This window comes from Eleutherodactylus coqui, chromosome 11 (assembly GCF_035609145.1).
Source record: "Eleutherodactylus coqui strain aEleCoq1 chromosome 11, aEleCoq1.hap1, whole genome shotgun sequence".
Lineage (NCBI taxonomy): Eukaryota > Metazoa > Chordata > Amphibia > Anura > Eleutherodactylidae > Eleutherodactylus > Eleutherodactylus coqui.
In genome coordinates, this window is record NC_089847.1 from 1,582,382 (window position 1) to 1,606,275 (window position 23,894).

At 51.0% G+C, this 23,894-nt stretch overlaps 1 protein-coding gene across 1 annotated transcript in view; it reads right to left on the reverse strand.

Annotated features, from left to right (window-relative positions):
- Positions 1–21,950: 21,950 nt before the first annotated feature.
- BANP (BTG3 associated nuclear protein) overlaps positions 21,951–23,894 on the reverse strand; it is a 364,607-nt gene continuing 362,663 nt past the window's right edge. Inside the window, exon 13 of the mRNA XM_066583886.1 lies at positions 21,951–23,894. This exon is cut by the window's right edge and continues 856 nt beyond it. The gene's annotated coding sequence lies outside the window, so the exon portion shown is untranslated.

Genomic DNA, 23,894 nt, shown 5'->3' on the forward strand with positions numbered 1-23,894 from the left:
CATCATCTATTATACCCAGGACTGTAACAAGGGGGCGCTCTAATAACTATGTATAGACATATCAGGGGTCAGTACAGAGATCTCTCCCATCATCTATTATACCCAGGACTGTAACAAGGGGGCGCTCTAATAACTATGTATAGATATATCAGGGGGCAGTACAGAGATCTCTTCCATCATCTATTGTACCCAGGACTGTAACAAGGGGGCGCTCTAATAACTATGTATAGATATATCAGGGGTCAGTACAGAGATCTCTCCCATCATCTATTATATCCAGGACTGTAACAAGGGGGCGCTCTAATGACTATGTATAATATATCAGAGGTCAGTACAGAGATCTCTCCCATCATCTATTATATCCAGGACTGTAACAAGGGGGCGCTCTAATAACTATGTATAGATATATCAGGGGTCATACAGAGATCTCTCCCATCATCCATTATACCCAGGACTGTAACAAGGGGGCGCTCTAATAACTATGTATAGCTATATTAGGGGTCATACAGAGATCTCTCCCATCATCCATTATACCCAGGACTGTAACAAGGGGGCGCTATAATAACTATGTATAATATATCAGGGTCAGTACAGAGATCTCTCCCATCATCTATTATACCCAGGACTGTAACAAGGGGCGCTCTAATAACTATGTATAGATATATCAGAGGACAGTACAGAGATCTCTCCCATCATCTATTATACCCAGGACTGTAACAAGGGGGTGCTCTAATAACTATGTATAGATATATCAGGGGTCAGTACAGAGATCTCCCCCATCATCTATTATACACAGGACCATAACAAGGGGGCGCTCTAATAACTATGTATAGATATATCAGGGGTCAGTACAGAGATCTCTCCCATCATCTATTATACCCAGGACTGTAACAAGGGGGCGCTCTAATAACTATGTATAGACATATCAGGGGTTAGTACAGAGATTTCTCCCATCATCTATTATACCCAGGACTGTAACAAGGGGGCGCTCTAATGACTATGTATAATATATCAGGGGTCAGTACAGAGATCTCTCCCATCATCCATTATACCCAGGACTGTAACAAGGGGGCGCTCTAATAACTATGTATAGATATATCAGGGGTCAGTACAGAGATCTCTCCCATCATCCATTATACCCAGGACTGTAACAAGGGGGCGCTCTAATAACTATGTATAGATATATCAGGGGTCAGTACAGAGATCCCTCCCATCATCTATTATACCCAGGACTGTAACAAGGGGGCGCTCTCCACATCTAGAGGATAGAAGGTTTCTACAACATAGAAGGGGTTCTCTACTGTAAGAGCAGTGAGACTGTGGAAATCTCCCCCCCAAGGACGCGGTGATGGTGATATGATATAAGAGTATAATAGGTTCTGGACGTCTTTCTGGAGTGTTACAATGTTTCATGTTGTATCACTGATCACTCAGGAGGGTCGGCGATCCGGGGATTATTCCGATTGTCAGATTGGGTCGGGAAGGAATTTTATTTTCCCCTCAATGAGGAAAATTGGCTTCTACCTGATCCCCCCCCCCCCCCCTTGGATTAGCATTGGGGGGTTATAGGCTGAACTGGACGGACAGATGCCTTTCCTCAGCTAATAATATATTCGCGGTCTCGGGGGCTGCCGTCCGTCTTTGTGGTTTTAAGGACTGAGAAATGCAAGTAGATGAGAGAATATTAACAAGCAACCAATTAACCGTTACAATAGATTTACCTTCCGCTAAGTACATCCTAAACCGCCAGAACGTGATCAGTCATCCTGTACGGAGATTAGTCCTGTAGTACACAAATATACATCACGTAACGTTATATGCAGGCCATCTATCATACGGCTCTCTATTACATGGGCCCGCACTGCTGCTTCCTATCTCAGTCTGTAATCACAAGCAATACACTTCGTTGAAGAATTGCTTTGGCGTAACCCTGTCGTATGTAACAAGCCTGCTGGTTGTGAAGTCCCTATGGGGTGCACACCCAGTATTGCAGTTGAGGCTAGCTTCACTTACGGTTGTGCAGGAACCAGCCCTTCCACTGACGGTCTCGGTTCAGGAGTGTAACTGCATTGTCCACATGCCTCCTTGGTTGGGGTTTTGTGCGGCCGCCTTCTCCTCGCAGCAGGCACTTTCCTCAGTCCAGAGCTGCCTGTTCTCTCAAAGTTTCTGTTTCTCCTCTGCTGCTTCCTGCAGTCTGCAGAGACTCTCTGGCAGCACCTCTACTTCAACATATCACTGAGGCGCAGCAGAAATAGCCCTTATAGGTCAGCCCCAACTAATCCACTAACATCCATTAGGCATCTTCAGTTCTATTGCACCAAAGCGTGGTGCAGAGTTTGGCACCTGCTTAATGTTGACCCAATTTTTTGCCCATCTTACAGCCCCTCACAATGACCACATCTTTAGCCCTTTAGGGTAGCCCCTTACAAGTGCGAGGGGGCTGATCAGTCTTGTACAGGCGAGTGCCTTCTACGCGGGGTTTCTTTCTCGTATCTTCCTCGCTGACTCCACATTGCGAGGCCTCAGATGTCTCAATAGCGGAGCAGTAAGACGCCGCCGCACGGACTACCTGCACATGGCGACCACCATCAAAGACACTGACATTATAAGGATCAGGCATCTGTAAAGCGATATTCGGGGTCCATATGAAACATTTGTGAACCCCACGACTGATCTCTGTGGCCCCTTCATCTCATGCTGTGTGGACTGAGTGGCATTCAGCGGCTGCAGGTCGGTCCGTGTGACTCCGGATCGGATGTTGGGATTCTCTGATACAACAGAAAACTTCCAGCTCCTGGTCTGATATTTTAGCTGTTCATGGCGGGGAGGAGATGGGCACGGTATTGCAGGGTGGAGATGTGCATGGTATGGCGGGCTGGAGATGTGCGCGGTATGGCGGGGTGGAGATGTGCGCGGTATGGCGGGCTGGAGATGTGCGCGGTATGGCGGGGTGGAGATGTGCGCGGTATGGCGGGGTGGAGATGTGCCCGGTATGGGTGGCTGGGGGGTGTGCACGGTATGGGTGGCTGGGGGGTGTGCACGGTATGGCGGGCTAGAGATGTGCACGGTATGGTGGGGTAGAGATGTGCACGATATGGCGGGGTGGAGATGTGCACGATATGGCGGGGTGGAGATGTGCACAGTATGGCGGGATGGAAATGTGTATGGTATGGTGAAGTGGATATGTACACAGTATGGTGGGGTGGAGATGTGCACAGTATGGCGGGATGGAAATGTGTATGGTATGGTGAAGTGGATATGTACACAGTATGGTGGGGTAGAGATGTGCACAGTATGGCGGGGTGGAGATGTGCACAGTATGGCGGGGTGGAGATGTGCACGGTATGGCGGGGTGGAGATGTGTATGGTATGGTGAAGTGGATATGTACACAGTATGGTGGGGTGGAGATGTGCACGGGCTGGAGAGTAAGGTATGCTATACACATAGACTATGGTCAGGCTGTATAGTGGCTTAATTGGTGTGACTGCAGGGGCAGTTGTGAACATGTTATCGGGGGGGGGGGGTACAGAGGGGTTTGGTTTAGGGGATGTGGTATGCCTCCCTGAAGAGGGCTGTTTTTAGAGCACACCTGAAGTTTAGTGTGTCTGATTGCCCGGATAGTTTTGGTAGCGCGTTCCAGAGTGCTGGTGCTGCTCTGGAGAAGTCTTGGAGGCGGGAATGAGAGGCTTGTATTAAAGTGGCCCTTAGTCTGATTTAGTTAGCAGAGCAGAGGGCACAGGCTGGGCGGTGGATTGAGGTGTGGGATACAATGTAGGGCGGTGAGGTGCTGTGGATGAGGGATACAATGTAGGGCGGTGAGGTGCTGTGGATGAGGGATACAATGTAGGGCGGTGCTGTGGATGAGGGATACAATGTAGGGCAGTGCGGTGCTGTGGATGAGGGATACAATGTAGGGCGGAGCAGTGCTGTAGATGAGGGATACAATGTAAGGCGGTGCTGTGGATGAGGGATACAATGTAGGGCGGAGCAGTGCTGTGGATGAGGGATACAATGTAAGGCGGTGCTGTGGATGAGGGATACAATGTAGGGCGGTGCTGTGGATGAGGGATACAATGTAGGGCAGTGCTGTGGATGAGGGATACAATGTAGGGCGGCGCGGTGCTGTGGATGAGGAATACAATGTAGGGTGGCACGGTGCTGTGGATGAGGGATACAATGTAGGGCGGTGCTGTGGATGAGAGATACAATGTAGGGCGGCGTGGTGCTGTGGATGAGGAATACAATGTAGGGTGGCACGGTGCTGTGGATGAGGGATACAATGTAGGGCGGCGCGGTGCTGGGGGTGAGGGATACAATGTAGGGTGGCGTGGTGCTGTGGGTGAGGGATACAATGTAGGGTGGCACGGTGCTGTGGATGAGGGATACAATGTAAGGCGGTGCTGTGGATGAGGGATACAATGTAGGGCGGCGCGGTGCTGTGGATGAGGAATACAATGTAGGGTGGCACGGTGCTGTGGATGAGGGATACAATGTAGGGTGGCACGGTGCTGTGGATGAGGGATACAATGTAGGGCGGCGCTGTGGATGAGGAATACAATGTAGGGTGGCACGGTGCTGTGGATGAGGGATACAATGTAGGGCGGCGCTGTGGATGAGGGATACAATGTAGGGCGGCGCTGTGGATGAGGAATACAATGTAGGGTGGCACGGTGCTGTGGATGAGGGATACAATGTAGGGCGGCGCTGTGGATGAGGAATACAATGTAGGGTGGCACGGTGCTGTGGATGAGGGATACAATGTAAGGCGGTGCTGTGGATGAGGGATACAATGTAGGGCGGCGCGGTGCTGTGGATGAGGAATACAATGTAGGGCGGCACGGTGCTGTGGATGAGGGATACAATGTAGGGTGGTGAGGTGCTGTGGATGAGGGATACAATGTAGGGCGGCGCTGTGGATGAGGAATACAATGTAGGGTGGTGCGGTGCTGTGGATGAGGGATACAATGTAGGGTGGCACGGTGCTGGGGGTGAGGGATACAATGTAGGGTGGCGCGGTGCTGTGGGTGAGGGATACAATGTAGGGTGGCACGGTGCTGGGGGTGAGGGATACAATGTAGGGTGGCGTGGTGCTGTGGGTGAGGGATACAATGTAGGGTGGCACGGTGCTGTGGATGAGGGATACAATGTAAGGCGGTGCTGTGGATGAGGGATACAATGTAGGGCGGCGCGGTGCTGTGGATGAGGAATACAATGTAGGGTGGCACGGTGCTGTGGATGAGGGATACAATGTAGGGTGGTGAGGTGCTGTGGATGAGGGATACAATGTAGGGCGGCGCTGTGGATGAGGAATACAATGTAGGGTGGTGCGGTGCTGTGGATGAGGGATACAATGTAGGGTGGCACGGTGCTGGGGGTGAGGGATACAATGTAGGGTGGCGCGGTGCTGTGGGTGAGGGATACAATGTAGGGTGGCACGGTGCTGGGGGTGAGGGATACAATGTAGGGTGGCGTGGTGCTGTGGGTGAGGGATACAATGTAGGGTGGCACGGTGCTGTGGATGAGGGATACAATGTAAGGCGGTGCTGTGGATGAGGGATACAATGTAGGGCGGCGCGGTGCTGTGGATGAGGAATACAATGTAGGGTGGCACGGTGCTGTGGATGAGGGATACAATGTAGGGTGGCACGGTGCTGTGGATGAGGGATACAATGTAGGGCGGCGCTGTGGATGAGGAATACAATGTAGGGTGGCACGGTGCTGTGGATGAGGGATACAATGTAGGGCGGCGCTGTGGATGAGGGATACAATGTAGGGCGGCGCTGTGGATGAGGAATACAATGTAGGGTGGCACGGTGCTGTGGATGAGGGATACAATGTAGGGCGGCGCTGTGGATGAGGAATACAATGTAGGGTGGCACGGTGCTGTGGATGAGGGATACAATGTAAGGCGGTGCTGTGGATGAGGGATACAATGTAGGGCGGCGCGGTGCTGTGGATGAGGGATACAATGTAGGGCGGCGCGGTGCTGGGGGTGAGGGATACAATGTAGGGTGGCGCGGTGCTGTGGGTGAGGGATACAATGTAGGGTGGCACGGTGCTGTGGATGAGGGATACAATGTAGGGCGGCGCTGTGGATGAGGAATACAATGTAGGGTGGCACGGTGCTGTGGATGAGGGATACAATGTAAGGCGGTGCTGTGGATGAGGGATACAATGTAGGGCGGCGCGGTGCTGTGGATGAGGAATACAATGTAGGGTGGCACGGTGCTGTGGATGAGGGATACAATGTAGGGTGGTGAGGTGCTGTGGATGAGGGATACAATGTAGGGCGGCGCTGTGGATGAGGAATACAATGTAGGGTGGTGCGGTGCTGTGGATGAGGGATACAATGTAGGGTGGCACGGTGCTGGGGGTGAGGGATACAATGTAGGGTGGCGCGGTGCTGTGGGTGAGGGATACAATGTAGGGTGGCACGGTGCTGGGGGTGAGGGATACAATGTAGGGTGGCGCGGTGCTGTGGGTGAGGGATACAATGTAGGAAGGTACGGTGTTGTGGATGAGGGATACAATGTAGGGCGGCGCAGTTCTGTGGATGAGGAATACAATGTAGGGCGGCGCTGTGGATGAGGGATACATTGTAGGGTGGCACAGTGCTATGGAGGGCTTTATGGATGAGGGTGGTGAGTGTGAATTGGATTCTGTGTTTGATGGGCAGCCAGTGCAGTGGTAGAGGCGTCCCAGTAGCGCCACATCTGTTGATGGGCCGCGCCTGGTACTGCAGTTACTTGTATAGCATACACGGCCTGTGGACAGATGTGATTCTACAGACACAGGCATGAACCTCAGTGTATACCGGTTGCTCATCATGTATTTCAGCCTATGGGTGAAGTCCACATCCATGAGTGTCGTTCGGTTTAATGGGAATTTGTGTCGTAGTTTCTACTCTGCAGAATTCAAACCTGCGTCATGTAGGAAACGAAGTGACATGTTAGTCCTTGAGTCCGTGTGAAACCCGCAGAGGGGGATCCATGTGCAGATTGCCACGGCTAAACACCCACGGCCACAATGTTAATGTGTGGATTTTTGCTGCGGATGTCGATGCAGGAGGACGGTGACATCATTGAGGTGACATCATTGGGGTGACATCATTGGGGTGACATCATTGGGGTGACATCATTGGGGTGACGGGCGGAGCGGCACATCTGTTTAGATAAATCACGTCACTGATCCAATGTAAAGGTTAACCATTTAGACCTCGCAGGATGGCGCCAATCCTTAAATGTTACTTCATTTCAACAGGAGATTCATACTTAGAACATGTATCCACATATCCATGTCTGGGGAAGACCTTGGCGGGACTCCTCGCTCATTAGTAACTCCTTGGGGGTCCCACGTTACTGCATCACAACATCTCCATTACAGCATTACTGTCTCATGCACAACATAATGTGCCGTACCCCTGGTATAATACCCACATGGCACGCAGGCACATGGCATCATTTCACATTTGGGGCATACTTACAAGACTTTTTACACGATTTTCTGGCATTATAAAGTCTCATGTTATTGCGTAGTTAATATTTGTGCAAAAAGTAGTGACTTTCTGCGCCGACACTTTCCTGAGAAGAGGCGGGGCTTGTCCGGAGGAGGCGTGGCTATCACATCAACAGATTTACATATAGTTTACACCAGAAGCTGATGTACGTTATACCTGCACCTCTTCGTATATTAAGCACACTGTGCACAAGGGAAAGTTATACCAGGCGTGGTATCGGAAATGATGGGCTTAGTAAATTGTCCCTATTGTGCCTTGCATAACATATCCATTTTGCTGCTAAATGTCACACTGCGTTGTCACAATTCGTGCGCCCCTCCCCATGTCACAGACATCAAATCCAGGTTCAGAGCAACATCTTCTACTTTAGGGACCAAGTCCCCTGTGTGAAGGGAGACCCCCTTTCTTTCCACATGGCGTGATGTCACTTTTGGCCCCTGGTCATCACCCTGATTCACTAAAAACTCACATCTTCGGCCCCTGGTTATCAGAGCCCTTGGGTCTCTCTCACAGGCTGCCGCCACATCTTTGCAGCTGTCTGCTGATGGCCTTCCTTACACTCCATAGCTGCACTCACATCCTACTCCTTGCATCCTTGTGTGATATAGCTGTAATCACTAATATGGCCAAGATGGGCGCTGTGACATCACCCGGGGGCGGGGCTTAGTCTTCATTCACAATCCCAGCACAGAGGCAGTCCTAATAAGTTTCAGGACCTTTCTGGGGGGCAGGGCCAAAGCTCCTTTGCACTGCATAGCCACAAAGTCACAGTCATCATGTGACCTGTCTCTCAAGGTCCTTTAACTTATTGAAGCCTACCCATATACAGGCAGGCGCATCCAACGTAATGTAACCTTTTACTCACACCCCCTTTACAATGTCTTTGTGAACTGAGACTTAAGAAGCCGATTGTGGTGTAAATCTTAATCCTGATTAAACACCTTAGGCGAGTGTCAGGTTGTTCTAGGGGTTTCCAGCAGCACACCTTCACAGGTGGGGTTCATTGAGCTGGCTGGGTGTGGATTTCTCCAGCTAGTCAGTCCCCCTGGTCTGCTGCACACATATACCAGCCCTTCTGGCTACAGGGGGCTGTTTTCCCTTCACTCTGGGGTTTTGCTTTCTTGCATGCCTGTTCTGTGTGCCTCCAGGTGGCCGGACACGTGTGAACAGTGATGTGTTCTGTGGGTCTGCGGGTGGCCAGACATGAGGTATTATCAGCTATGGTCTGTGTTTCATGCGATCCCTGGTGTGTGGGTGTGAACCGCGTGCTGTCCTGCTTTGGATCGTTTTCCATCCTGGGCGAGTTAGGTCCGTCGGTTCCAGCGCGGGGCCGTCTCTCTATACAGTTGGTGGTTATTCTGAGTCTCCATCATTTCATTTACGCCGATCTGCCCTAACGGTAAAAGAAACCTCTTCGGACCAGTCAAGCCCCATTGGGTCCCAACAGCTGGGCTCTAAGAAGAGACGTCTGATGACAATTAAATTCACTTAGTAATGCAGACTTCACGGAAAAATCAGCCTTTTGCCGTGCCCCAAATTGCCCATGGGTGCTCTTGCTGCTCCTGGCATTCTCTGCTGGGTCTCAAGAGAGCTTGTAGATGTCAATAATTAGGCAAGATGGGGGTCCAGAGAGGACTCAGGAGGGGACAGCAGCAAGATGAGCTTCTAGACCACCAATGGGCAGTTTGCAGAACATTTACATATGGCGCTGGTGCTGGCAGCCTTCTCTTGGGCAAATACCTGGCGATGCAGCCCCATGCAGCAAGCACCGATGTTTAGCAATGATTATTCCTACAGTCGCTCTTCTGTGGTTCTCTATCACCGGTCATCCATTGTCTTTCTTCGGACCACATTTGGGAAGTAACCACTATGTACCGGTAACACCCCACAAGACCGGCGGTTCTGGAACCACGCTGACCAGTCGTCTACACACCACAATGCACCCTTGTTACAGTCTCTTGGATCCGCACACTTCTCCATTCTTCCAGAATGGACCCCTCACTGCCTGATCCGTCCCTCCCAACAGTCGCCATTGTCACTGGTAATCCGTGTTATCCGCCTGCCAGTGGTTTCATTCTTTTGGCTGATGTGTCAAGAATGACCATTATTCTGGTGGGTGGGCTCACCTTGTTGCCCCCCAGCATCGCGCACGGCTTTATAATCCCACGTAATAGATACAAGTTTGTCTCAGTAGATGAGATTGGCGCCGCTGTTCATAGGACCGGCGACGCACTCAGGACCTCCCGCTGGTTCCCCGCAGCCGGTTTTCTGGAAACACGTTGATGATTGCCCGTCCTTTCCCACACAGATTAGTAACATGTTCATCAAGGGGGTTTTCGTTGGATGTGGGCCGGCACTCAGTTTATGCTTCATCAGGGGATGGCGAGAAAAACAAAATATCAGGATCCGTTTTTCTCACAAGACGTGATTGATGTGATAATTACCGTCTCGGCGACCTTTTACTTCTTGAAACCATAAAAACAGCGAACAAACAGAATAAATGCCTCTTACTCACATATTTTAAATTCCTCCAAATATCAAGAAGCTACAAAACTGGGATCCGCCCTCCGCTAATGCGGTGATTAAAGGGATTCAGTCCGTCGTACCGATGGTGTAAAGATTCAGCAACGGGAACGGATGTCCTTAAAGGTGTCCTCAGGATCAATCAGCGGGCATCGACACCTGGCACCCCTGCCGATCAGCTGATGTGAAGGCCCCGCTGTGTAGTGGCTGAAGATGGTACTGCAGCTCCCCCCCATTCACTTCAATAGGACACAGTTGCAGTACTACACAGCGGCGCATCCAGTATATAGGGACGGCTGGCAGGTATCTGTAGTGTTCCATGAGCTCTACTATAAGAGCAAACCAACAGCGAAGCGGTGGGGTAACTTTATTAGGAGCAGCATCCCCCCAGCGTACAATGTCCCTAAAGTATGAAGAAGCGCGCGCCCCTTCATATATCAGACGTATCGCTGCACCTCTTCGCACCCGGCATATGTTTCTGTGTAATTTAAGACCGTTTCTGGGGTAAATTAGGCATTAATCTCTTGGTTCGGGATGGCCACCCCCCCCATCCCCAACAAGTTACGCCTACTTTTAAGGAAAGTGGTGAGGCTGGCATAAAAAATGAAATAGGTTACAAATTTTTGCGCAAGTAGAGCCTGAAACAAAATATGCAATTTTAATGTCAGAACTCGGATGCAAAACGACCTCCATGAATCCCCCCTGTATGCTGTGGTCTACAGCGATTTCCCTGCAGGCTGCGCAGGGTCCCTGGAACACAAGAGCAGGAAGGTTCCACCCCACTCAGATGGCAAACTGATTTCAGCCTGCTCCGGGATGCTTGGCACCGGCGGCACATAGAGCAGATAGTAATGGCTGCAGATGCATCAGTCCTTCCAGGGTGGAGGATCAGTGCCGTGTCAGTATACACTGCCGCTCCTGCTCTCAGTAGGCATCCAAAGGTTTATTTTAGGGTGTCAGTCTCCCTCTAATGAGCCGTGTTCAATGTGGATGATGAATCTGTGTGCAGCGACGGCTGACTACACGGCACTGTACGGTTCAGAGCTAACCATAGCCGACAGCACCGACTATCAGACTAAGTCAAACAGCAGGACTGAGGAGGAAAAAGGAGGACGCAAGAGCTTACAATCTAAAATCCGTTCACAGCGACAGGCTGCATTCTCATGACCAGTCCAGACAAAATGGTGGCCCCCTCGCTGCACATCTAGCCGTATATTATATCGCGTCACTTCGTCCCCAGAATGTCATGGGAGATTTTATTTCCAAACACGAGGAATCAGCTGACTGCGGCGTTTTTACTGATGTCTGGAAACTTCTGCTCATATCACTTTCCCTAAATTGAAGCCACGTTCTCGCCACCTCCTGCGGGTTTTTCCTGGCTTCTGCACGTTCCGCAGGACCTTTAGCTGGTCCAATTTCACTAAACTACACTTTATTAGCTCCAGGTTAAATATCTGTAAAGTCAACAACGTTCGGAGGTCCAGCGTGAGCTCACCGCCCCGACAGAGAGTCGTCAAAACATTCCGCAGCACTCCGGCATCTGCCCGGCTGATGTACCCATCAGAACTCGCAGTATTGTGCGCGGCTGTTACTCAATGTCCCAGCCGAATAATTGGATAATAGGACTGCCCATCATGAACACTAATGAACATTTGGCTGCAGACAAACGGCAGAAAACCTTCTGCTCTGTGAGGTCCAACGTTCAGAAAAGTCATCAAAGTATCGGAAAGATTGGGAGGAAGACTGGAGGGGAGATCTAATACCATCCGAGGTTATAAAGGGCTGCCCCACCAGGCCTAACCCAGACACCCTACTGACAGGGGAGTCCAGCACCGAGAGAGAAAGAAGTCCATCAGGCCATTCTGCCATAAACCTACGCTGAGCACAGCTGACACACAAAGTGCCTCCTGGGCTGTAAATAAGATATGAACCGTCTCATGGGCCGTTCACACACTGACAATTGGCCCTTCTCTCCCTCCTTCGGCCTAAACCGCGCCCCCTGCATAGCGAATGACGTCTCCAGCTCAAAAAAGGTCAATCAATAGTCACCGACTCTTCATCGAGACAGTGAGTCTTCATTCAGACCATGACTCTTCGTCTAGACCAGTGTATCCTAAACTCCAGTCCTCAGGGACCCCAACAGGTCATGTTTTCAGGATATCCTATAGTAAGACCACCGGTGGTAATGTCTGAGGACCGACAATAATTACATCACCTGTGCAACACTGAGGAAATCCTGAAAACATGACCTGTTGGGGGCGCTGAGGACTGGAGTTGGGGAACACTGGTCTAGACACTAAATCCTCATCTAGACCCTGACTCTTCGAGACACTGACTCCTCATCGTTTCTGAGCCATAGATGATGCTTTGCCACATGTTCAGATCACTGCAAGACATGGACTGACTAGAGCGGTCCCGTGCGGACAACTGCAGAAGATCACCAGAGGCTCCTGATTTTCCAGGTAAGCATTGATTATTGCAGAGAACCTCCTGTCATCTGTCCAATTGTAAAATGTCACATAGAAGTCAGTGAAGATGATCTGAGCCATTCTGTCACATCCATAGAAGCGGGGCAGTGCCTTCCACATATCTTATGGTCCTACTCTGCCGTTGTAGAGATACTTAAGTGGTGAAATTACATTTTCCATGTACTGCTGACCGAACACTAGATGCTAGACGCAGAGAAAACAAACTTCCTTCAGTAGTGCTTTTATCAGCAGATGTAATCTCTTCCGTCACATTGTCTTGGCTTCTCTAGATCAGGTCCTGCGGTGACACAAAGCTGCCTGACACAGATCCAAGTGCGGAAGAGAGTTGTGGGGGCGTCAGAGCCATATCTATACGATAGCTGTCCATGCACCCTCCGTAGAGCCATATCCATACGATAGCTGGCCATGCACCCTCTGTGGAGCCATATCCATATGATAGCTGTCCATGCACCCTCCGTAGAGCCATATCCATATGATAGCTGGCCATGCACCCTCCGTGGAGCCATACCCATACGATAGCTGGCCATGCACCCTCCGTGGAGCCATACCCATACAATAGCTGTCCATGCACCCTCTGATGAGCCATACCCATACGATAGCTGTCCATGCACCATCCGTGGAGCCATATCCATACGATAGCCGGCCATGCACCCTCCGTGAAGACATATCCATACGATAGCTGGCCATGCACCCTCCGTGGAGCCATACCCATACAATAGCTGGCCATGCACCCTCCGTGGAGCCATATCCATACGATAGCTGTCCATGCACCCTCTGATGAGCCATACCCATACGATAGCTGTCCATGCACCCTCTGTGGAGCCATATCCATACGGTAGCTGGCCATGCACCCTCCGTGGAGCCATACCCATACAATAGCTGGCCATGCACCCTCTGTGAAACCATATCCATACGATAGCTGGCCATGCACCCTCCGTGAAGCCATATCCATACGATAGCTGTCCATGCACCCTCTGTGGAGCCATACCCATACAATAGCTGGCTATGCCCCCTCCTTGAAGCCATACCCATATGATAGCTGTCCATGCACCCTCTGTTGAGCCATACCCATACGACAGCTGTCCATGCACCATCCGTGGAGCCATATCCATACGATAGCCAGCCATGCACCCTCCGTGAAGACATATCCATACGATAGCTGGCCATGCACCCTCCGTGGAGTCATATCCATACAATAGCTGGCCATGCACCCTCCGTGGAGCCATATCCATACGATAGCTGGCCATGCACCCTCCGTGGAGCCATATCCATACGATAGCTGGCCATGCACCCTCCGTGGAGCCATACCCATACGTAAGCTGGCCATGCACCCTCTGTCAAGCCATACTCATACAATAGCTGGCCATGCACCCTCTGTGGAGCCATATCCATACGATAGCTGTCCATGCACCCTCTGATGAGCCATACCCATACGATAGCTGTCCATGCACCCTCCGTGAAGCCATATCCATACGATAGCTGTCCATGCACCCTCCGTGAAGCCATATCCATATGATAGCTGTCCATGCACCGTCCATGAAGCCATATCCATACGATAGCTGGCCATGCACCCTCCATGGAGCCATATCCATACAATAGCTGGCTATGCACCCTCCGTGGAGCCATACCCATATGATAGCTGTCCATGCACCATCTGTGGAGCCATATCCATACGATAGCCGGCCATGCACCCTCCGTGAAGCCATACCCATACGATAGCAGTCCATGCACCCTCCATGAAGCCATATCCATACGATAGCCGGCCATGCACCCTCCGTGAAGACATATCCATACGATAGCTGGCCATGCACCCTCCGTGGAGTCATATCCATACAATAGCTGGCCATGCACCCTCAGTGGAGCCATATCCATACGATAGCTGGCCATGCACCCTCCGTGGAGCCATACCCATACGTAAGCTGGCCATGCACCCTCCGTGGAGCCATATCCATACGATAGCTGGCCATGCACCCTCCGTGGAGCCATACCCATACGTAAGCTGGCCATGCACCCTCCGTGAAGCCATACCCACAAAATAGCTGGCCATGCACCCTCCGTGGAGCCATATCCATACGATAACTGGCCATGCACCCTCCATGAAACCATAACCATACCACAGATGTCTATGCACCCTCCGTGAAGCCATATCCATACGATAGCTGGCCATGCACCCTCCGTGAAGCCATATCCATACGATAGCTGGACATGCACCTTCACTGGAGCCATATCCATACGATAGCTGTCCATGCACCCTCCGTGGAGCCATACCCATACAATAGCTGGCCATGCACCCTCCGTGGAGCCATACCCATACAATAGCTGGCCATGCACCGTCTGCGGAGCCATACCCATACGATAGCTGGCCATGCACCCTTCGTGATCGCCTCTCATCAATATTAGGCAATGGGATAAAATGTCCATGGGCTCTAATATCGCTGTCTAGAATAGAGTAAGGTTAAACATCAAACATCCCGCTGTCTTCCTGTTCCCTTCAGCAGTAGAGACCGGCAGATTGTGATGACAGATAGATAGCGAGGATGTGCTACAGGCCCATATGGTTGACTAGTTATGACATTAGCCAATACATCGTTGTAGGTCCATGGCAGGTATGCAAGAAGACTTGGAAGGAGCTGCACTCTATTGTGTTAGGCCGGCCGCACAGGAGCGTAAGTGCAATTGTGCACCTGAGTGCAATGTTTTTGCACCGTCGTATTGTACTGTACCGTTTCTGCCTGCAGGTCATGTTCATTTGCACGCGGCGAACAAACGCACCGAATGAAATGGCTAATTAGTTCCAGATTTCCGTTCTTTTGTCAGCACAATTAGTTGGGTTTCACGCATCTCCTTACATATTGTGCCATTAACTTCTATGGGGTCTTTGGTCCGTAAATAGACAGAATGAGAGAGCATGTTCTATCTTTTATTATGTGGCCCGAAATACACAAACAAAACACACGAATGTGAACGAACCCAGTGAAATAAAAACAATTGTGTGCACACAGATCCATGTGAAGCCGGCTGAAGACGTCTGTTCATATGTGCCCCGCAAATAGCAAGCAGGCGGCCATAGTAATACCAAAGGGGCGCAAAATGTGACTTCGCAGCAAGAGAAACCAAGTCACCCTGTAGATATGAGACCTGATGGCTACCAGGGCCCTTCATCAGGCTGAAGTATATCTACAGGATTACCTGGTTTCTCTCCCTGACAACAATCACATTTTGCTCTACTGGCGACACGGACCAAACCTATGTGTTCCTTATACCTAACAAAGGTACGCACTCACACCAGGGGCCACTACAGTTCTTATACACTGATTGGGCCTTTCATTAGGGCCCCCATCTAGTGGCACCCCGGACTCTTGACCTTCAGATCCACAGTGATTCATCGTTGTGTAGATCCCAATCCTCCTGCAGGAATACCGGCCCCTGCGGACAGGAAGCTTCTTGTAGTCCCTGCAGATTAGATGGTGGTGCTGACATGTTCTGATCGGCTGACAGGAAGGGGTCAGCGATTCATGCTGCTTGCACCAAATTCTGCCCACCCATCTGACCAGGAGATGTTTACCCGCTGCTCGGTGATACAAGTTTTGCGCTCTTTTGCCCGCTGGAGTCTTTCTGCTTCTCGATCGGTATGTGCATACAGATATATCTGCATCAGAAACGTCTGACGTGTGTACAGCTTATACACTGGATGTTTTTCTCGATCGGCCCATTCTCTGTATACTCTCCACACCGTTATTACATAACCCCCCCCTCCGACCCGCGGTTGGCAGTGAGACCCTGGACCTAATGTGGATTCACACTGAAACTGATCCACGGGAAACTTGTCATGTGATTTTATGCCGCGCGCCGGGGGGGGAAATCCATATTACAAGACAGCAAAGAGAAGCGCTTCCCATGCAGGACCAGGAGTTTCAGGAAGAGGCAAGTTGAGGTCACCTGTTCTGATTCACACAACTTCCAACACACATTTGGTAAAGGAAGCTGCTATCATGGTGGCCGTTTTCTTCTGGGACGAACCCTCGGGGGACTTGTTTTAGACAAGACAGACAGTGGAGCCACAGGGGATGGCGGCACATGCTAGAAAAACTGCTCAAGATTCTGTGAGTAGTCCCCTATTTTAGGTACACAAACCTCTGTGTTTCGGACCCAAATAAGATTCTTCATCTGGTAATGTTACATCACCTCATGGAGGATCCTCTTCAGGTTTAAAACGTGTAGTTTATGTTCATCGAGTGGCCTCATAGTCCATCCTGTCTAATTCCATAAAGAACGCTCTTAATCGTGAAAGGGCCGGGGGCTGTAATAAAGGGCTGGGGCCTGTAATAAAGGGCTGGGGGCTGTAATAAAGGACCATGGGCTGTAATAAAGGGCCGGGGGCTGTAATAAAGGGCTGGGGGCTGTAATAAAGGGCCGGGGGCTGTAATAAAGGGCCAGGGGCCTGTAATAAAGGGCCATGGGCTGTAATAAAGGGCCATGGGCTGTAATATAGGGCCGGGGGCTGTAATAAAGGGCCGGGGGCTGTAATATAGGGCCGGGGACTGTAATAAAGGGCCGGGGGCTGTAATAAAGGGCCGGGGGCTGTAATAAAGGGCCGGGGGCTGTAATAAAGGGCCGGGGGCTGTAATAAAGGGCCATGGGCTGTAATAAAGGGCCGGGGGCTGTAATAAAGGGCCGGGGGCTGTAATAAAGGGCCGGGGGCTGTAATAAAGGGCCATGGGCTGTAATAAAGGGCCATGGGCTGTAATATAGGGCCGGGGGCTGTAATAAAGGGCCAGGGGCTGTAATATAGGGCCGGGGACTTAATAAAGGGCCGGGGGCTGTAATAAAGGGCCGGGGGCTGTAATATAGGGCCGGGGGCTGTAATATAGGGCCGGGGGCTGTAATATAGGGCCGGGGACTGTAATAAAGGGCCGGGGGCTGTAATAAAGGGCCATGGGCTGTAATAAAGGGCCGGGCGCTGTAATATAGGGCCGGGGGCTGTAATATAGGGCCGGGGGCTGTAATAAAGGGCCGGGGGCTGTAATAAAGGGTCGGGGGCTGTAATAAAGGGTCGGGGGCTGTAATAAAGGGCCATGGGCTGTAACAAAGGGGCGGGGGCTGTAATAAAGGGCCATGGGCTGTAATAAAGGGCCGGGCGCTGTAATATAGGGCCGGGGGCTGTAATATAGGGCCGGGGGCTGTAATAAAGGGCCAGGGGCTGTAATAAAGGGCCGGGGGCTAATAAAGGGCCATGGGCTGTAATAAAGGGTCGGGGGCTGTAATAAAGGGCCGGGGGCTGTAATAAAGGGCCGGGGGCTGTAATAAAGGGCCAGGGGCTGTAATAAAGGGCCGGAGGCTGTAATAAAGGGCCGGGGGCTGTAATAAAGGTCCATTCAGTGGATGTGCTCAGTATCATTGGTGTTGTGCGAGCTCTCACACTACTGTTTTTCTGACGCAGGACGTCCCACCCCTGCACTCTGCACAGAATATATGATTAGCTATATTTATATGCTTCCTCTTTCTGGTGGTTGGAATATGATTGCTGTTGGGCAGTTGAGCTACAATTACAGAACTGTAATACATTATTGCCAACTTTGAAATGTGAACCTAACGGAGCCGTTCCCTGCGCCGGGCGGCGACTCTAAACAAGATGCTGAACATTCACCTCAGCCAACTGTGTCAGAAACCGACATGATCATCGGCAGCTCCTGATTGTGTCATGGCATGAGACATCTACTTTCCTGTGGTTAAATAGTGGCTGGCAGATGGGGCACACCTGTGGGATAGAATGGTGTATTTATTGGGGTGCTCTGGTGTATCTAGACTGGCATTTGCTGCTGTGGTGTATCTAGGGTGGCATTGGCTGCGGTGTATGCAGGCTGGCATTGGCTGCGGTGTATATAGCGTGGTATTGCCTGTGATGTATCTAGGCTGCTATTGGCTGTGGTGTATGCAGGGTGGCAATAGCTGTGGTATATTTATTGGGGTGCTGTGATGTATCTAGGCTGGCATTGGCTGCGGTGTATTTATTGAGACACAGTGATGTATATTTGCTGGCATTGGCTGTGGTGGATCTAGGCTGGCATTGACTGTGGTGTATATAGGGTGGCATTGACTGTGGCATATTTATTGGGGCACTGTGGTGTATATGCTGTGGTATATTTATTGGGGCGCTGTTGTGTATCAAGGGTGGCATTGACTGTGGCATATTTATTGGGGCGCTGTGGTGTATCAAGGGTGGTATTTGCTGTGGTATATTTATTGGGGCGCTGTGGTGTATCTAGGCTGGCATTGGTATATTTATTGGGGTGCTGTGATGTATCTAGGCTGGCATTGTCTGTGGTGTATTTATTGGGGTGCTGTGATGTATCTAGGCTGGCATTGGCTGTGGTATATTTATTAGGGTGCTGTGATGTATCTAGGCTGGCATTGGCAGTGGTATATTTATTGGGGTGCTGTGATGTATCTAGGGTGGCATTGGCTGTGATGTATCTAGGGTGGCATTGGCTGTGGTATATTTATTAGGGCACTGTGATGTATCTAGGGTGGCATTGGCTGTGATGTATCTAGGCTGGTATTGGTTGTAGTGTATGCAGGGTGGCATTGGCTGTGGTGTATGTATTGGGGCGCTGTGATGTATCTAGGGTGGCATTGGCTGTGGTATATTTATTGGGGTGCTGTATGGTATCTAGGGTGGCATTGCATGTAATTTATCTAGGCTGGTATTGGCTGTGGTGTATGCAGGGTGGCATTGGCTGTGGTGTATTTATTTGGGGGCTGTGGTGTATCTAGGCTGGCATTGGCTGTGGTGCATATAGGGTGGCATTGACTGTGGCAAATTTATTGGGGCGCTGTGGTGTATCAAGGGTGGTATTCGTTGTGGTGTATATAGGGTTGCATTGGTTGTGGTACATCTAGGCTGGCATTGGCTGTGGTATATTTATTGGGGTGCTGTGGTACATCTAGGCTGGCATTGGCTGTGGTATATTTATTGAGACGCAGGAATGTATATTGGCTGGCATTGGCTGTGGTGGATCTAGGGTGGCATTGGCCGTGGTATATTTATTGGGGTGCTGTAGTGCATCTAGACTGGCATTGGTTGTGGTTGGGGTGCTGTGGTGTATCTAGGCTGGCATTTGGCTGTGGTGTATATAGGGTGGCATTGACTGTGGCATATTTATTGGGGCGCTGTGGTGCATCAAGGGTGGTATTCGCTGTGGTGTATACAGGGTTGCATTGGCTGTGGTATATTTATTGGGGTGCTGTGATGTATCTAGGCTGGTATTGCCTGTGGTGTATCTAGGCTGGCATTGGCTGTGGTGTATGCAGTGTGGCATTGGCTGTGGTGTATGCAGTGTGGCATTGGCTGTGGTGTATGCAGTGTGGCATTGGCTGTGGTGTATGCAGTGTGGCATTGGCTGTGGTGTATCTAGGCTGGCATTGGCTGTGGTGTATCTAGGCTGGCATTGGCTGTGGTGTATGCAGTGTGGCATTGGCTGTGGTGTATCTAGGCTGGCATTGGCTGTGGTGTATGCAGTGTGGCATTGGCTGTGGTGTATCTAGGCTGGCATTGGCTGTGGTGTATCTAGGCTGGCATTGGCTGTGGTGTATGCAGTGTGGCATTGGCTGTGGTGTATCTAGGCTGGCATTGGCTGTGGTGTATGCAGTGTGGCATTGGCTGTGGTGTATCTAGGCTGGCATTGGCTGTGGTGTATGCAGTGTGGCATTGGCTGTGGTGTATGCAGTGTGGCATTGGCTGTGGTGTATCTAGGCTGGCATTGGCTGTGGTGTATGCAGTGTGGCATTGGCTGTGGTGTATCTAGGCTGGCATTGGCTGTGGTGTATGCAGTGTGGCATTGGCTGTGGTGTATCTAGGCTGGCATTGGCTGTGGTGTATCTAGGCTGGCATTGGCTGTGGTGTATGCAGTGTGGCATTGGCTGTGGTGTATCTAGGCTGGCATTGGCTGTGGTGTATGCAGTGTGGCATTGGCTGTGGTGTATGCAGTGTGGCATTGGCTGTGGTGTATCTAGGCTGGCATTGGCTGTGGTGTATCTAGGCTGGCATTGGCTGTGGTGTATGCAGTGTGGCATTGGCTGTGGTGTATCTAGGCTGGCATTGGCTGTGGTGTATGCAGTGTGGCATTGGCTGTGGTGTATGCAGTGTGGCATTGGCTGTGGTGTATGCAGTGTGGCATTGGCTGAGGTGTATCTAGGCTGGCATTGGCTGTGGTGTATGCAGTGTGGCATTGGCTGAGGTGTATCTAGGCTGGCATTGGCTGAGGTGTATCTAGGCTGGCATTGGCTGTGGTGTATGCAGTGTGGCATTGGCTGAGGTGTATCTAGGCTGGCATTGGCTGTGGTGTATGCAGTGTGGCATTGGCTGTGGTGTATCTAGGCTGGCACTGGCTGTGGTGTATGCAGTGTGGCATTGGCTGTGGTGTATCTTGGCTGGCATTGGCTGTGGTGTATCTAGGCTGGCATTGGCTGAGGTGTATCTAGGGTGGCACTGGCTGTGGTGTATGCAGTGTGGCATTGGCTGTGGTGTATCTAGGCTGGCATTGGCTGTGGTGTATGCAGTATGGCATTGGCTGTGGTGTATCTAGGCTGGCACTGGCTGTGGTGTATGCAGTGTGGCATTGGCTGAGGTGTATCTAGGCTGGCACTGGCTGTGGTGTATGCAGTGTGGCATTGGCTGAGGTGTATCTAGGCTGGCACTGGCTGTGGTGTATGCAGTGTGGCATTGGCTGAGGTGTATCTACGCTGGCATTGGCTGTGGTGTATGCAGTGTGGCATTGGCTGTGGTGTATGCAGTGTGGAATTGGCTGTGGTGTATCTAGGCTGGCACTGGCTGTGGTGTATGCAGTGTGGCATTGGCTGTGGTGTATCTAGGCTGGCATTGGCTGTGGTGTATGCAGTGTGGCGTTGGCTGTGGTGTATCTAGGCTGGCATTGGCTGTGGTGTATGCAGTGTGGCATTGGCTGTGGTGTATCTAGGCTGGCATTGGCTGTGGTGTATGCAGTGTGGCATTGGCTGTGGTGTATCTAGGCTGGCATTGGCTGTGGTGTATCCAGGCTGGCATTGGCTGTGGTGTATCTAGGCTGGCATTGGCTGTGGTGTACTTCATTCTCATATCATCAGACCAGTATTAAATACAATAGAATTGCTCATCCTAAATCTGCGGATGGGTCTTCATGTAAAGGCTTACCAAGCTGCTGGCAGTTCCTGTCCTGGTCACCGGTTGCTGCCTTGCTGTGAAGGTGCTACGTGCGTAGCGCACACTACTCATGACAAGGCGCCTGTGGTTGCACTATAATTATGATCCTGCCCGGTGCCAGCTGGCTTCCCTGTGTGCCCGCAGCCATCCACAGAGCCTGCAGATGCCGCCCCCCCTTATATTAACAGGTCCGGTGCTGACCGTTCGCACACATGAAGCCACACGTTGATCATAAATACATATTTATTGAGGTTCTTCAGAAACGTCCGAGCATTACTGATAATCTGCCTGCATCCTGATACAGAAGTCTCTGCTTGGCATCTCCGGATCTTCAGCGCCAACGATGTGGGTGCAGCCAGTTGTCCTATGTGATGAGGTTGCTGGTGCGATGCATTGAGGACAGTCGTGGGCTTTAGGCTCCGTTCACATCTTGTTTTTCCCTCACGGTTCGGCACATGCTTCGTACATTTGCGTACGTCACCCAGGTTTCCAAAAGGCCAGTCTTGGAATAAATGGAGTCACTTAAAGCCATGGGTGCGACTGTCACATAGCAGAAAGATGAAGTGTGAACGCAGGCTGACATGACAGGCCGGTCCACAATCAGAACAGGATCAGGAGGTGGAAAGAGACGCCATTTATGGAAATGTGCTTGCTGCCACTTAGAACAATGACTGCAGCCACTAACAGGGTTGTCCGAGACCCCAAACCGCCATGTACCCCCTCTTTATAGTACGCTGAACTAATTAGCATTTTATTAACTTTAGCCAAAGTGTCCGATTCTCTGGCATCATGCACACTGGCCCCGGGCGCCCCTGTGACTAGGTGCCGGGGGACATCAGTAACTGTCTCAGGGGGCGTCCTTTCATTCACATGAACTCAGTGCATGTGATAGAACAGTCCAAGACCGGCTGATGGAGCTGGGCACCGACTTCAAACTAGTGATGCATCTGACATGATCCGACCGACCGCAGCGGCTAGAGCGCTGTGCCGCGTGATAACGGAGGAGATGACAAGTACGGCCAATATGTCTGCCCACCTGCAACTTGTCTCTGCATCCGGCGCTGGCATAGGCCGATCAAGACTGGGGATAACTTGGCCTGAAGACCCATTTATATGGATGCCATGATTGCCACAGCTGTGCACTCGACTGACCGCAGCAGATATCCAGTCAAAGCGCCATAACCAGCACCTCCACCACAGTGTCTGACAAGAGTGGCGCTGCCTCTGGCAGTCATGTCTTTCCAATCTCATATAATCAGGATTACAGAGATCATCACTGCAGATACCAAATATCGAGCATCGATAACATATCGCCCCCCACCGCGGGGGCTGAAAACGCTTCACACGCTTTATGGAAGACATCTTGGCTCGCAGCAAATACTTTGCAGTATGCAGAGATTTTACAACCTGGGATGTACTTGAGGTTTGTGGAAACTTTGAAAGAACCACTAAACCTAAAATATAAGCTGCTTTATATAAAAGTACCACAAGACTTCTCACCGGCCCTCATATACGACAGCAGCCACTCAATGCCATCCCGCCGAGATGTCAGACGGGCCGAGGGAGAGGCTCAGATCTGCCCCTTCATGTGTACAGGGGTTGTCCAGGTGTGAACCACTGATGGCCATCAATAATAGATTGGTGGGGCTCTGCCACTCGGGACCCTTGTGTTCAACTGTTTGCTGGGTCGGTGTGTTCATACAATGCAGCTAATTTCTGCAGGAAGCAGACAGCTCCGTTGTCACTACAGTGGCCAGGCTTGGTATTTAATTACTTTAATGCCTGTAATACCAAGTCTGACCACTGCAGTGGGAACGGAGCTTTCTGCGTCCTGTAGAAATCAGCCCAGTACACGAGCAGACAGACCCCAGGGAACAGCTGCTTGGTGGGGGTCCCTGGACACAGAATCCCATGGAACTACTATTGATGACCGATCCTGCTGAAAGTTCAGCAGTAGTTTTCAACTAAACAACCCCTTTGGTGGTCCCATCACCTCCACAAATATTAAAGTGAGCCTCTGACTTTAGAAACGCACCAGAAGAGGGGACAGGGCAATGCAGAAGACAACTTCAGGGCCATCAACATTTGGTCAGAGATCCTATCTTCTCCATGTTAAAAGCTGAAACAGAATGCTTTGTAAGAGCGGTGGGGGCCCGTCTGTTCAGGCGA